At 48.9% G+C, this 12,530-nt stretch overlaps 1 long non-coding RNA gene across 1 annotated transcript in view; it reads right to left on the bottom strand.

Annotated features, from left to right (window-relative positions):
• Positions 1 to 12,530, bottom strand: part of LOC141146913 (uncharacterized) — a 47,998-nt gene that overhangs the window by 32,839 nt on the left and 2,629 nt on the right. The gene's annotated exons all lie outside the window — the stretch shown is intronic.

Below are 12,530 nucleotides of genomic sequence, written 5' to 3'. Positions count from 1 at the left end.
ATAATGCCTCTACATTATACTCACCATATAATTGCCTCTTTAAGTATAAAAGCATAAGATGCTCTAAGTGAATGGAAGCCTCATCAGACTTTTGTGCAATGGCGATAGCTAGCAGGACATCCAGGTCATTCCTTGTCTCCACCTGGAAGCCACTATGTACCACTCAACTCCACTTTCCAGATGCAATTACCTCTCTGCTCATCCACAGGTCAGGGCTAGTGCAAGAAAACAGTCTGTACCCCTTAGCTTCTCATGACCAGCATTTAAAACAGAGGCATCTCCATAGTGGGAATCAGATCTTTTAATAAAAATATACTCACAAAACAATCAAATCTCTTTTAAAACATATAGACACTTATAGGCACTTTTGGGTCCTTGTGACTTCACTTCTACTCGACATGTTTTGGTATTTACCTTCCTCAGGATGTCAATGTCAGGATGACATAATCTATCTAAGCCCAATGTCAGGATCTATCTAGGCCCTATGTGAAAATCCTGGTAGGAGTCAAAAGACCCTGGATGTCCTGCAACATATAATCCTTGATAAAAAGCATTTTATGGAAGGCGCATGCGCGCAGCTGTCGATGGTGGACGCGGCTTGATCCAGCTTCGCCGTGACCCGACACAACCTGGCTGCATCCTGCCGATCTGAGGACCCAGGAACCCTGCAAACCCCTCACAGCTCTCCATCTACTTCTTGGTCGTACGCCTATGGGAAAGGGGAAGCCTAAATCGACCTTGGGGCAGCCACAGGAGGCTGTGATTCCGCCGGCCACATCCGGCAATATGGCGCCGCTGCCAGTACATGAGGCTTATTCCCAGGCAGAGGATATCGAGGGAGATCCCTTAGGATGGCGATTTCTCAGGAGGCGAGTCCCCATTTTCATTAGGATCCTCTCTAGTCTGGGCCAGAATAGCTTGCAGGCCTCTCGGGAACTTCTGAGTCCCCAGCCTATAGCCCAGCAGTCTGCTTACTCGGGGGACCCCATTATCCTGGCAAGATTCTCAGATTTTCTGGAGCAGGGGCTGGAAAAAGCTAGTAAGAAATTACAGGCAACCTGAAGCAAGAATTCCAGGTCCTGGGTTTTAGGATTAATGCTATTGAGAACAAGCTTGATACTACTATGGGCAGGACAAATCAAAACACGGACGGTATCTGGAATCTAGAAGCACGCTTAGAAGAGGCACTGGCAAAAATTTATGACGTGGAGAATAGGTCTCACAGATACAATTTCCGCATACGTGGCCTTCTAGAATCTATAACAGATGCCCAGAAGGTCACCACTGCACTCCTAACATCATTGCTTTCCAGAAGTCCCTGCCCACAAACCTCTGTCCAACCTTTACAGCAGAAGGGCATTAGGTACCGCTGGTCGTTTCCCTTTCACCTTACATTCCCTTACAAAGGCAAGTCATATTCATTTTCCACCCTCTCTGACGGCGAAGCATTGCTTAAACGCCTGGGCTTCATCTCCTCCTCGCCTCCAGCATCACCAGGCTCCCAGACTTCTACATCTGGACGAGACCAAAGCAACAGAGGTCGTCCAGTTTAACCTTTGTGGTAATCTACCAGAAGCGCTATGAACCATACACGTCACCGGTCCAGACCACCTTGAAAATTTGCTGAGCGGCCATCATCAGTTCCTTCTGCTGAGAATGCTTCTCAGTTACCTCTTTTCTTGGTTCCTCAAACATGATTGTTGAACATACTTTAGCTTCTATGGATTTTCTTAGTTTTTACTATTTGAGGCCTGCAACTTTTTGTTGCTCATTTAATATTTTGGACAAGTAATTGTCTTCAATTTTGGAAAGCATTTGATATGACTTATATGTTTTGTACTAAGGTTCTCTCCTTTTGGTCCTTCTCTCAGGTCCTTGCCCTCCTATGGGTACCTAATCTTCTTTTTCTCTTACACCCTTACTTTTTCTCTCAACTTTGTGTGTTCCGTCCAGATATCCTCAACGATCAACATCCAAGGGTTCACACAATCTCTATTGCCCTAAATGGAGAGGTAGGAGATCTTCACCCCACTACATGGCATGTCTAATCCACACACACAAAAGCCAGTAAAGCTTCTATCGCACAATGTTCAGGGCCTTAATTTACCAGTAAAGCGGCGCAAGGCTTTCAACTATTTCCATATGCTGGGGGCCTGAGATAGTGTTCCTCCAAGAAACCCACTTCTAATCCTCTTATAAACCCAATTACATCCACAAACATTACCCATATTTTTTCTCGCAAATGCACCAGATAAGACGAGGGGGGTGGCTATCTGTGTTGCAAGGAGCCTAGCGTTCTCTCCCTCACAGATAATCACTGACCCATACGGCCGTTTTCGTTTGGTTAAAGGGGACCTGGGAGGCACTTCTTACCTACTATGCCCCAAACAAGGATCAGTTATGCCGCGTACACACGAGCGGACTTTCTGGCATACTTGGTCCGGCGGACCAGAGTCCGCCACACAATCCGATCGTGTGTAGACTCCCGCTGACTTTTTTTCCCAAAAGTCAGCCAGACCTAGATTTGAAGCATGTTTCAAATCTTTCCATCGTAAGTCCGCCAGACTCAGTTCCTGGCGGAAAGCCCGTTCGTCTGTATGCTGATCCGACGGACCAGATACGACGCAAGGGCAGGGTTCTGCATCTCGCGCTCGCTGCGATAGGAAAAACAAATTTTCCTATTGCGGCGAGCGCGGGGCATACCAGGCCCTTAGGTCTGGTATGGATTTTAAGGGGAACCCCCTATACTGAAAAAACAGCGTGGGGTCCCCCCTAAAATCCATACCAAACCCCGATCCGAGCACGCAGCCTGGCCGGTCAGGAAAGGGGGTGGGGACGAGCGAGCGCCCCCCCCTCCTGAACCGTACCAGGCCGCATGCCCTCAACATGGTGGGGTGGGTGCTTCGAGGAGGGGGCGCCCTGCGGGGCCCCCTCACCTCAAAGCACCTTGTCTCCTTGTTGATGAGGACAAGGGCCTCTTCCTGAGAACCCTGGCCATTGGCTGTCGGGGTCTGCGGGTGGGGGGCTTATAATAAGAGGGCCCCCAGATCCCGGCCCCCCACCCTATCTGAATGAGTATGGGGTACATGGTACCCCTACCCATTTACCTAGGGAAAAAGTGTCAATAATAAAACACACTACACAGGTTTTTGAAGTAATTTATTAGACAGCTCCGGGGAGTCTTCTTCCGGCTTCGGGGGTCTTTCGACTTCAGGGGTCCCTCCGGTTCCTCTTCTACCGGTGTCCGGTTGGTTCTTCTCCGCTCTCTCTGGCCTCTTCTCCCGGTGTTCCAGTTCTTCTGCCGGCTCCTCTGCTATCTTCATGCCGCTCTTTTGCCAGCGGAGGCCCGGGCTTCTGGCTTCTGGGCTTCTTGGCTTCTTCTCTTCTTCCCATGTTGACACGACGTTCTCTCCGGTTGGAATGCTCTCTGAGAGCTCCGATGTGACTTATATAGGCGGAGACCCCGCCCCCTTATGCCGTCACAGTCCCTGGGCATGCTGGGACTGTGACGTTTTAGGGGGGCGTGGTCACCGGGTGATGACCACGCCCCCCAAAAACATCACAGTCCCAGCATGCCCAGGGACTGTGACGCATAAGGGGGTGGGGTCTCCGCCTATATAAGTCACATCAGAGCTCTCAGAGAGCATTCCAGCCGGAGAGACCATCGTGTCAACATGGGAAGAAGAGAAGAAGCCAAGAAGCCCAGAAGCCAGAAGCCCGGGCCTCCGCTGGCAAAAGAGCGGCATGAAGATAGCGGAGGAGCCGGCAGAAGAACTGGAACCCCGGGAGAAGAGGCCAGAGAGAGCGGAGAAGAACCAACCGGACGCCGGGAGAAGAGGAACCGGAGGGACCCCGAAGTCGGAAGAAGACCCACGAAGCTGGAAGAAGACCCCCCGGAGCTGTCTAATAAATTATTTCAAAAACCTGTGTAGTGTGTTTTATTATTGACACTTTTTCCCTAGGTAAATGGGTAGGGGTACCATGTACCCCATACTCATTCACATAGGGTGGGGGGCCGGGATCTGGGGGCCCTCTTATTATAGGGGGGCTCCCGGATTCCGATAAGCCCCCCCGCCCGCAGACCCCGACAACCAACGGCCAGGGGTGTCGGGAAGAGACCCTTGTCCTCATCAACAAGGGGACAAGGTGCTTTGTGGTGGGGGGGCCCCGCAGGGCACCCCCTCCCCCAAAGCACCCACCCCCCCATGTTGAGGGCATGCGGCCTAGTACAGTTCAGGAGGGGGGCGCTCGCTCGTCCCCACCCCCTTTCCTGACCGGCTGGGCTGCGTTTTTTCGGCGTAGGGGTTCCCCTTAAAATCCATACCAGACCTAAGGGCCTGGTATGCCCAGCTACGGGGCTCGTAAGGTGTCAATCTCGACGATAAAAGCAGCGAGATTCACTTCCATTTCTAGTCCCGTCATACCCGAGTCACGTTCAAAATGAACGGACTTGTCCGTGTGTGGGCAAGTCCGTTCATTCTGAAAGTCCGCCGTAACTTCGGAACTTTCCTTCGGAAAGACGGACGGACCTAGCCTGCCGGAAAGTCCGGTCATGTATAGGCAAGTCCGTCCATTCAGAAAGTCCGGCGGGAAGAACGTTGGACGAAGTCTGCCGGAAAATCTGCTTGTGTGCACGCGGCATTATCCTTTTTTCAAAACGTACTTCAGCAACTGTCCCCCAATGTTTGCACTTGGGGTTAGGAATCCCTAACGTGGGACCGTCATGTTGCTGGGCAATGGATAATCTTCTGGAAGCTGTGGTCACTGGGGAAAGGCTTCCTAGATTTTTGGGCCTTACTACAGTGACTAAGATTTTTTAACAACAAGGTTGGTCTTTATTGAAAAAAGAGAATCATGTCATAATACATACATTCCTCGCTGACAAGTATAACAGACAAAACAATTGCAGTATCATATTCTGTATTGTCAAGTAACATATGCATGAGTATACATTAGTATCCTCCCCCACACATTAATGTAAACTTTCTCTACATAGCAGAGACTTAGAAGGTATCGGGGGGGGGGGACGGAGAGCAGATCTCCCATAAGGAAAAAAGAAAAACTACAAGGTCAGCTTAACCGTACTAATCTATTACCAAGACGCCACATACTACATGGGATCAGTCCATGGCCTCCAAATTTTTTCATATTTCAAGGGGCACCCTCTACTTATGTATGTCAGTTTATATAATGGGAGAGTCGCATTGACTGATTTTTCCCATGCTCCCACCGTGGGTGGCAACCGAGAAGTCCATTTCAACAGAATCTCCTTTTTTGCATAAAAAAGTAAAAGCGAGATCAGTATCTTAGTATACCTAGGTCGTTGCTCGTCATCCTGCACCCCCAGCAGTGCCAGCTCCGCCGTCAAAGGGGCGTCCAGCTGAAGGCGAATTTTAAGCCACTCTCCCACCTCAGCCCAGAACCTCGAAAGCTTGGGACAAGTCCAAAACATATGAAGGTAAGTGCCTTCGGAGGAGTGACACCGCGGGCAGTCGGGAGAGCGAGACGGGAAGATTCTGTGCAGCCTCCGAGGCGTATAGTACACCCTGTGCAAGAATTTGGTTTGTATTAATTTATCCCTAGATGATATCACTATTTTAGCACTATTTTCAAAACATTCCTCCCAGGTTTCTCTATCCAACTCAGGTAGGTCCACCCTCCATTTCTCCCAAAGAGCATCCATTTTAGGTGATTCTAACTGGAGGAGAGCTAGGTATAGGGCGGAAAGAGGCTTCCGGAGGGACTCCTGCGCTAACAGCTCCTCTATAGGATCTGACCCAAGACTGGGGGGCGCCGGGAACTGAGCTCTGGCTGCATGTCTCAATTGGTGATAGCGGAATGTCATCCATTCCGGTAATTCATATTTGTTAGCTAGGGCATTAAATGTGAGAAGGGAGCCGTCATGCATTATGTCCCGCAGCACCTTGATTCCATAACGTGCCCAAATCTGTGGGTCAGGAATCATCCGAAAGTGGGGGAGCTCGGGGTTACCCCACAAGGGACAATAAGGGGACCACCTATTCGAGCGCTGGAATCTACGTCTGGCCACCTTCCATACCCTCAAGGTCGCCTGAGTCGGCGTCGGGAGAGATGGATATGCTGCGGGGCACCTATACACTAGATTACTTAGTTCATTGAGAGAACCCACTATGTTTGCTTCTAGGCAGGTCGCTGCATTGGCTCTTGATTGTTCCATCCACCATCTAACAGTGACAAGCACCGCTGCCCAGTAATACACTAAGAAATTAGGCAAGGCCAGGCCTCCACTACTCACAGGAAGCCACAAGGTCTGTCTAGCCAACCGGGGAGGGGCCCCACCCCACCCCATAGAAAGGTGCCGATGCAGCTATTTATGTCTCTGAAAAAGGAATGGGGTATCCATACCGGGCAGTTTCTGAAAATATAGTTGAACTTTGGGAGATAAATCATCTTTATGATGTTTATGCGCCCTAGAAGATTAAGGGGTAGCTTAGCCCAACGGGAGCAATGATCTTTGAGTCGTGCCACTATCGGTTGGAGATTGAGGCGCTGAAAAGCCCGTAAGTCCCTTCCCACCCTGATTCCCAAGTAAACAAACTCCTCTACCCACGGCAGGGGGGACTGCAGTCCCCCAGCTTTAGCAAGGTCATCTAGTGGGAACAGCGCGGATTTGGACCAATTAATACGGATCCCTGAATATTTTCCAAATTCATCAAAGGTCTCAAGTGCTGCAGATAGCGATGCGTCGGCATCATGTAAATATAGCAGTGTGTCGTCCGCGTATAGGGATATTTTCTCCTCCAGAGGGCCGACCCTGAGTCCCACAATACGACTCGACTCTCTGACCGCTATTGCCAAGGGCTCCAAGGCTAGCGCAAATAGGCTAGGGGATAATGGGCACCCCTGACGAGTACCCCTCTGGAGGAGAAAGGAGTCCGAGAGGGTATTATTTACGCAAATCCTTGCTCTAGGGTTTTGATATAGTAGGCCCAACCAATGAAGGAATTTGGGCCCGAACCCAAATCTACTAAGGACTTCCCAAAGATACCCCCATTCTACGGAGTCAAAAGCCTTCTCCGCGTCCAGAGAGGCTATGACTCTTGTACCCCCATTGTTATGGGGGGTGGCTAGGTTGAGAAATAGACGACGGATGTTGATGTCGGTGCCCTTTCCCGCCATGAACCCAGTCTGATCAATATGGATCAAATCATCCATGACCTTACTTATACGAATAGCCAATATTTTTGCTAGCAATTTGGCGTCTGCGTTAATTAACGAAATTGGCCTGTAAGAGGCGCACTCTTCAGGGCTCTTGCCGGGTTTGGGCACCAAGACCACTATCGCATCTGCCATCGACTCCGGGAGGGAACCTTGTTCCGCAAATTGTTTCAACAGTAATGTAAGCCGGGGCGCCAGCAATTCCTGAAAGGTGGAGTAAAAATCAATAGGGATTCCATCGGGACCCGGGGCCTTCCCTGATTGCATAACTCTCATCGCCTCCTGAACCTCCTCCAGGGAAATGTCTTCCTCTAGTATCTCTCTTTTTTCCGGCTCTAAGGTAGGGAGCGAGACTTGATCTAAATACTGCAGTAGCTCACTTTCCCCATAAGCAACTCTCGATGAGTACAGGTTTTGATAGAACTCTAGGAACCTAGCACAAATATCAGTGGGTGACGTCAACAGACGGCCATCTTGCCCTCGCAGCCTACCAATATGGGTCGTTGCATGTTGCCCCTTAGCCAACCAGGCCAGCAGCCTACCGTTTTTATCCCCATATTCAAACACCCTTTGAGCACTCTCTAACATAGATTTCTTGGTGAGATCTACTCTTAAGATGGATAAATCCCTTAGGGTGTCTTGCCAGGTTATATAATTAGCTTGTACCGGAGAACGTACATATTCTGCCTCCCTAAGTCGCGCCTGCTCCTCCAATTGTCTCAGAGACTGCACAGATTTCCTCTTCCGTTGAGCTATACGTTTCATAAATTCCCCCCTGAGCCAGGCCTTAAAGGCATCCCATAACACTGTGGGCTCAGTAGATCCCGCATTATCCACCCAGAAATTGCACACCCCTTCCGGTATCTCCTCCTGTATCTCAGGGTCTTCAACCCAGTATTTGGACAATCGCCATACCCTCCCGCCCTCCACATGTGAGGTCCGAACAGTGACAGACAGGGGGGCATGATCAGATATCCCCCGCGACAGGATCTGAGTCGATACCACTCTCCGCAACATGGCTGATGAGGCATATGCCAGATCAATACGTGACATAGTCCTGTATGTGGCGGAGAGACAAGTATACTCTCTGTCTGATGGATGGAAATGACGCCAAACATCTGTCATGTGGAAGGCGGTCGCCCAACGGGACAGGGCCACCTGCTGAGGTCCCGAAGCAGACATTCTATCCAACTCTCTGGAAGGCACCATATTAAAATCTCCTATAATTAGGACATTATCTACGTTAAACATTGTGACTTGCTGCATCAGTACATGCAGCACCTCTACGTCAACAGGTGGGGGTAAATATATACCCACTATTACATAAGGGATCTCAGAGATTAATGCGTGTAGAATAATGTATTTGCCTCCGGGGTCAAGTCTCACCTCTATGAGCTGAAAAGGCAGGGATCTATGCACCAAAATGCTGACCCCTCTGGCATAGTTAGAGTAAGCTGCATGAAAATGCTCCCCAATCCAGGCCCTCTTCAGACTCAGAACTTTGGATCCCGTTAAGTGTGTCTCCTGTAGGATGCACACCTGCGGGCGGAGTTTCCTCAAATAGTTTAGTACCAGGGAACGCTTGATGGCTGAATTCAGCCCCCTCACGTTCCAGGATACTATTAAGCACTTAGCCATCAACTAATTGCACCCAGTGATGAAGGATATTTCCTCCTAGTGACCCGGGGATCCATTGAACCATGGGGGGGAGACTACCAAACCCCACCGGGGCCATGGAGAACACGAGTACAGCAATATGTAGAGTATCATCATATCTAAATAATTGCATCAATCTATATATGGGAGCAGCAGAAGACCAACCAAACCTTGTAAACTTGTAAACCAGTAATAACCAGCAGCCATGAACATTAGCCGCCCAACCACCCCTCCCCCCACCCCATGCAACTCGGAACATAGAGATGCATTTAAAACCCTTAACGTCCATTACTCTTATACTAATCCCACAGGTTGGGGACGTGTAGCCAGATAGGGATCTTCACATCCAGCAAATCACACAGAGTCAAAAAACAAAAATCAAAAATGAAAAAATAAAATCCCACAGGGGGTTGCTCTTTTTTTTTTCAGAGCCATTGGAGTGTTATATACTAATGTAGGGATATTGTCACCTGGTGAACAGGGGTACACACTTCAGAGTTCGGTACGATAAACCTCCGGTAAACTAGGGGGTATTGAAAGTTACAGTTATCCACTAGATCGCACATGTCATAAGGGTCTGGAAGTCCCGCATTTTCTTAGTAGATAAAGAGTCTAGTTATGTCTTCCCTCCCCTTCTCCCCAAAACAAAAAAAAACAAAAAAAAACAAAATACAAACAAAAGGCAGAAAAATTAGGAAAAAGATGTGCTTCATCGATCATGCATAGGAGAAGGGGAAGTGGGTACAGTTCCAGGGAGAAGGCTTACCCAACCCAGTAGTATAGGGCGATTCAAGAAACTGCAGCCAAAACATTCCCATAACAGCACGCTGGGCTCGGTAGTCCTACGGAGGGAGTGCTTCAAGCCACGCGGCGGCCTCCTTTGGATTGACGAAGAAACGCACGGTCTCACCATCCACTACCCGCAGTTTTGCTGGAAACAAGACGCTGTACTTCAATCCCTTGGATCGCAGGGCGGCCTTGACGCTGTCGAAAGAACGGCGCTGTCTCTGGGTCTCCATGGTATAATCCGGGAACAACAGGATCTTTACATTGCGGTATGGAAGCTCCCCAGCCGCTCGCGCCGCTCGTAGTAGCTCATCACGATCCCTGTAATTTAGCAGCCGGAGAATAAAGGTTCTGGGTGGGGCCCCTTCAGGTCCAGGCCTGGCGGGGACGCGGTGAGCCCGTTCTACTGCAAAGTGTGGCGATAGTTTGGCAGCCGGCAGCAGGGCGCGGAGGAAATCCTCTGAAAATAAGGCAGGGGATCTTCCCTCGACCCCCTCTGGAAGACCCACAATCCTGAGGTTATTCCGGCGGCTTCTATTCTCGGCGTCCTCCGCTCTATATTCCAGAGCCCTAACCTTCGTTTGTAGGGCTCTGATGGATGCCGCATGATCATTCGTCGCATCCTCCACCTCTCCCACTCGCCGCTCCGTTTCGGACACTCGAGACCTGATCTTATCGAGGTCTTGTCGAATTAACCCAACGTCCATTTGAACCTCCTCAATCTTAGCGGTCAAGGCAGTTTGGCATAGGGTGATGGCCGCCATAACCTCCGGAATGCCTGGAGGTATAGGGAGAGCGCCCTCCTCGTGGTCCGTTTGCGACGCCATATTGGTTAGGCGCGCCGGAGAGCCCCGAGCTCCAGAGATCGGGGAAGTCTCTGCAGGTATATTCTGGGGGAATTTCACCTGCTTACCCCTCTTCTGACTTCCGAAGGTTTTAGAAGGCATCCAGGTGTAAAAGGATCCTCTCGATCCACTTGGTCAGTCGGTACGGATTAGATTAACGGATCTCACTCCAGGAGAGCTCTGAGAACACGTCTGCTCAGTCCACCATCCCGGCCATGCCCCTCACAGTGACTAAGATTTAGTGAAATCATGATCTTAGGATCCGTATGCATATTTTTTTTCATACCCTGATTATCTGGATAATTTTCTGAATGGCTGTTTATGACATTATTGATGTCTCACACTTAGTCTATAACTCAATGAAACTCTCTCTGTTTATATGTGCTTATGCCCATGTACCCACTTGTGGCCTTGTGGAAGACCTAACGTGATTACCAAGTTCTTCTTTGGTTTCCCCCCTTCCCATTTATGCCCCAATTTTGTTACATGTACAGAGCAACCAAGGACTGTTCGCCACTTCCACTTGCCGGCCACCGCATGTACATTTACGTTGGCAGAATGGCATGGCTGGGTAAATGGGCATACAGGTACGTCCCTTTGAATGTGCCACCGTGTGGTCACGTGCGCGCTGGCAGCGGCGCATGCGTGCGACCCTACCGGGAGCTCCGTGAGTCAGGTCGCGAGTCTCGTGGACTCGATCGCCATGGGGATACCCGCGATCATCTCACGGAGCTGAAGAACAGGGAGATACTAATGTAAACAAGCATCTCCCGTTCTGCCTAGTGACACTGTCACTGATCAGAGCTCCCTGTGATCGGGAGCTATGATCAGTGAAGTGCCGTTTGTAGCCCATCCTCCTAACAGTTAGAAACACTCCCCAGGACACACTTAACCCTTCCCTAGCCCCCTAGTGGTTAACCCCTTCACTGCCAGTGTAATTTTTACAGTAATCAGTGCAATTTTATAGCACTGATCACTGTAAAAATGACAATGGTGCCAAAAATGTGTCAAAATTGTCCGACGTGTCCACCATAATGTCGCAGTCATGATAAAAATCGCAGATCGCCGCCATTACTAGTGGAAAAAAAGATTATTAATAAAAATGCCATAAAACTAACCCCTATTTTGTAGACGCTATAACTTTTGCGCAAACCAATCAATAAATGCTTATTGCAATTTTTTCTTACCAAAAATATGTAGAAGAATATGTATCGGCCTAAACTGAGGGAAAAAAAATGTTTTTCTATATATTTTTTGGGGATATTTATTATAGCAAAAAGTAAAAAATAATGTGTTTTTTTCAAAATTGTCGCATTATTTTTGTTTATAGAGCAAAAAATAAAAACTGCAGAGGTGATCAAATACCACCAAAAGAAAGCTCTATTTGTGCGAAAAAAAGGACGTCAATTTTGTTTGGGAGCCACGTCGCACGACCGCGCAATTGTCAGTTAAAGAGACACAGTGCTGAATCGCAAAAAGTGCTCTGGTCTTTGGCCAGCGAAATGGTCCGGGGCTTAAGTGGTTAAGTGACCATTCACTTCTTGTTTTCTTCAAAATATTAATAAAAACAATTGAAACAGAAAAGTATTTTATTCTCACTTATGTATAAGGGGTCATTGCTATTTGGTAAGCCTTTTACCCATCCAAAAAATAGGTGGATACACTGTAGTGCCCTGTACACAAGGTCGGACTTTCCGACGGAATATGTGCGATCGGAGTTTGTTGTTGGAAATTCCGACCGTGTGTGGGCTCCATCGGACTTTTTCCATCGGAATTTCCGAAACACAAAGTTTAAGAGCAGTCTATAAAATTTTCCTACAACAAAATCCGATCCTTTCAATTCCGATCGTGTGTAGACAAATCCGACAGACAAAGTGCCACACATGCTCAGAATAAATTAAGAGACGAAAGCTATTGGCTATTGCCCCGTTTACAGTCCCGACGTACGTGGTTTACATCACCGCGTTCGGAACGATTGTATTTTCTGACAACTTTGTGTGCCCGTGTGTATGCAAGACAAGTTTGAGCCAAATCCGTCAGAAAAAA

The sequence above is a fragment of the Aquarana catesbeiana genome, linkage group LG06 (assembly GCF_042186555.1).
Source record: "Aquarana catesbeiana isolate 2022-GZ linkage group LG06, ASM4218655v1, whole genome shotgun sequence".
Classification (NCBI taxonomy): Eukaryota; Metazoa; Chordata; class Amphibia; order Anura; family Ranidae; genus Aquarana; species Aquarana catesbeiana.
This window is presented reverse-complemented; position numbering and strand designations above follow the sequence as displayed.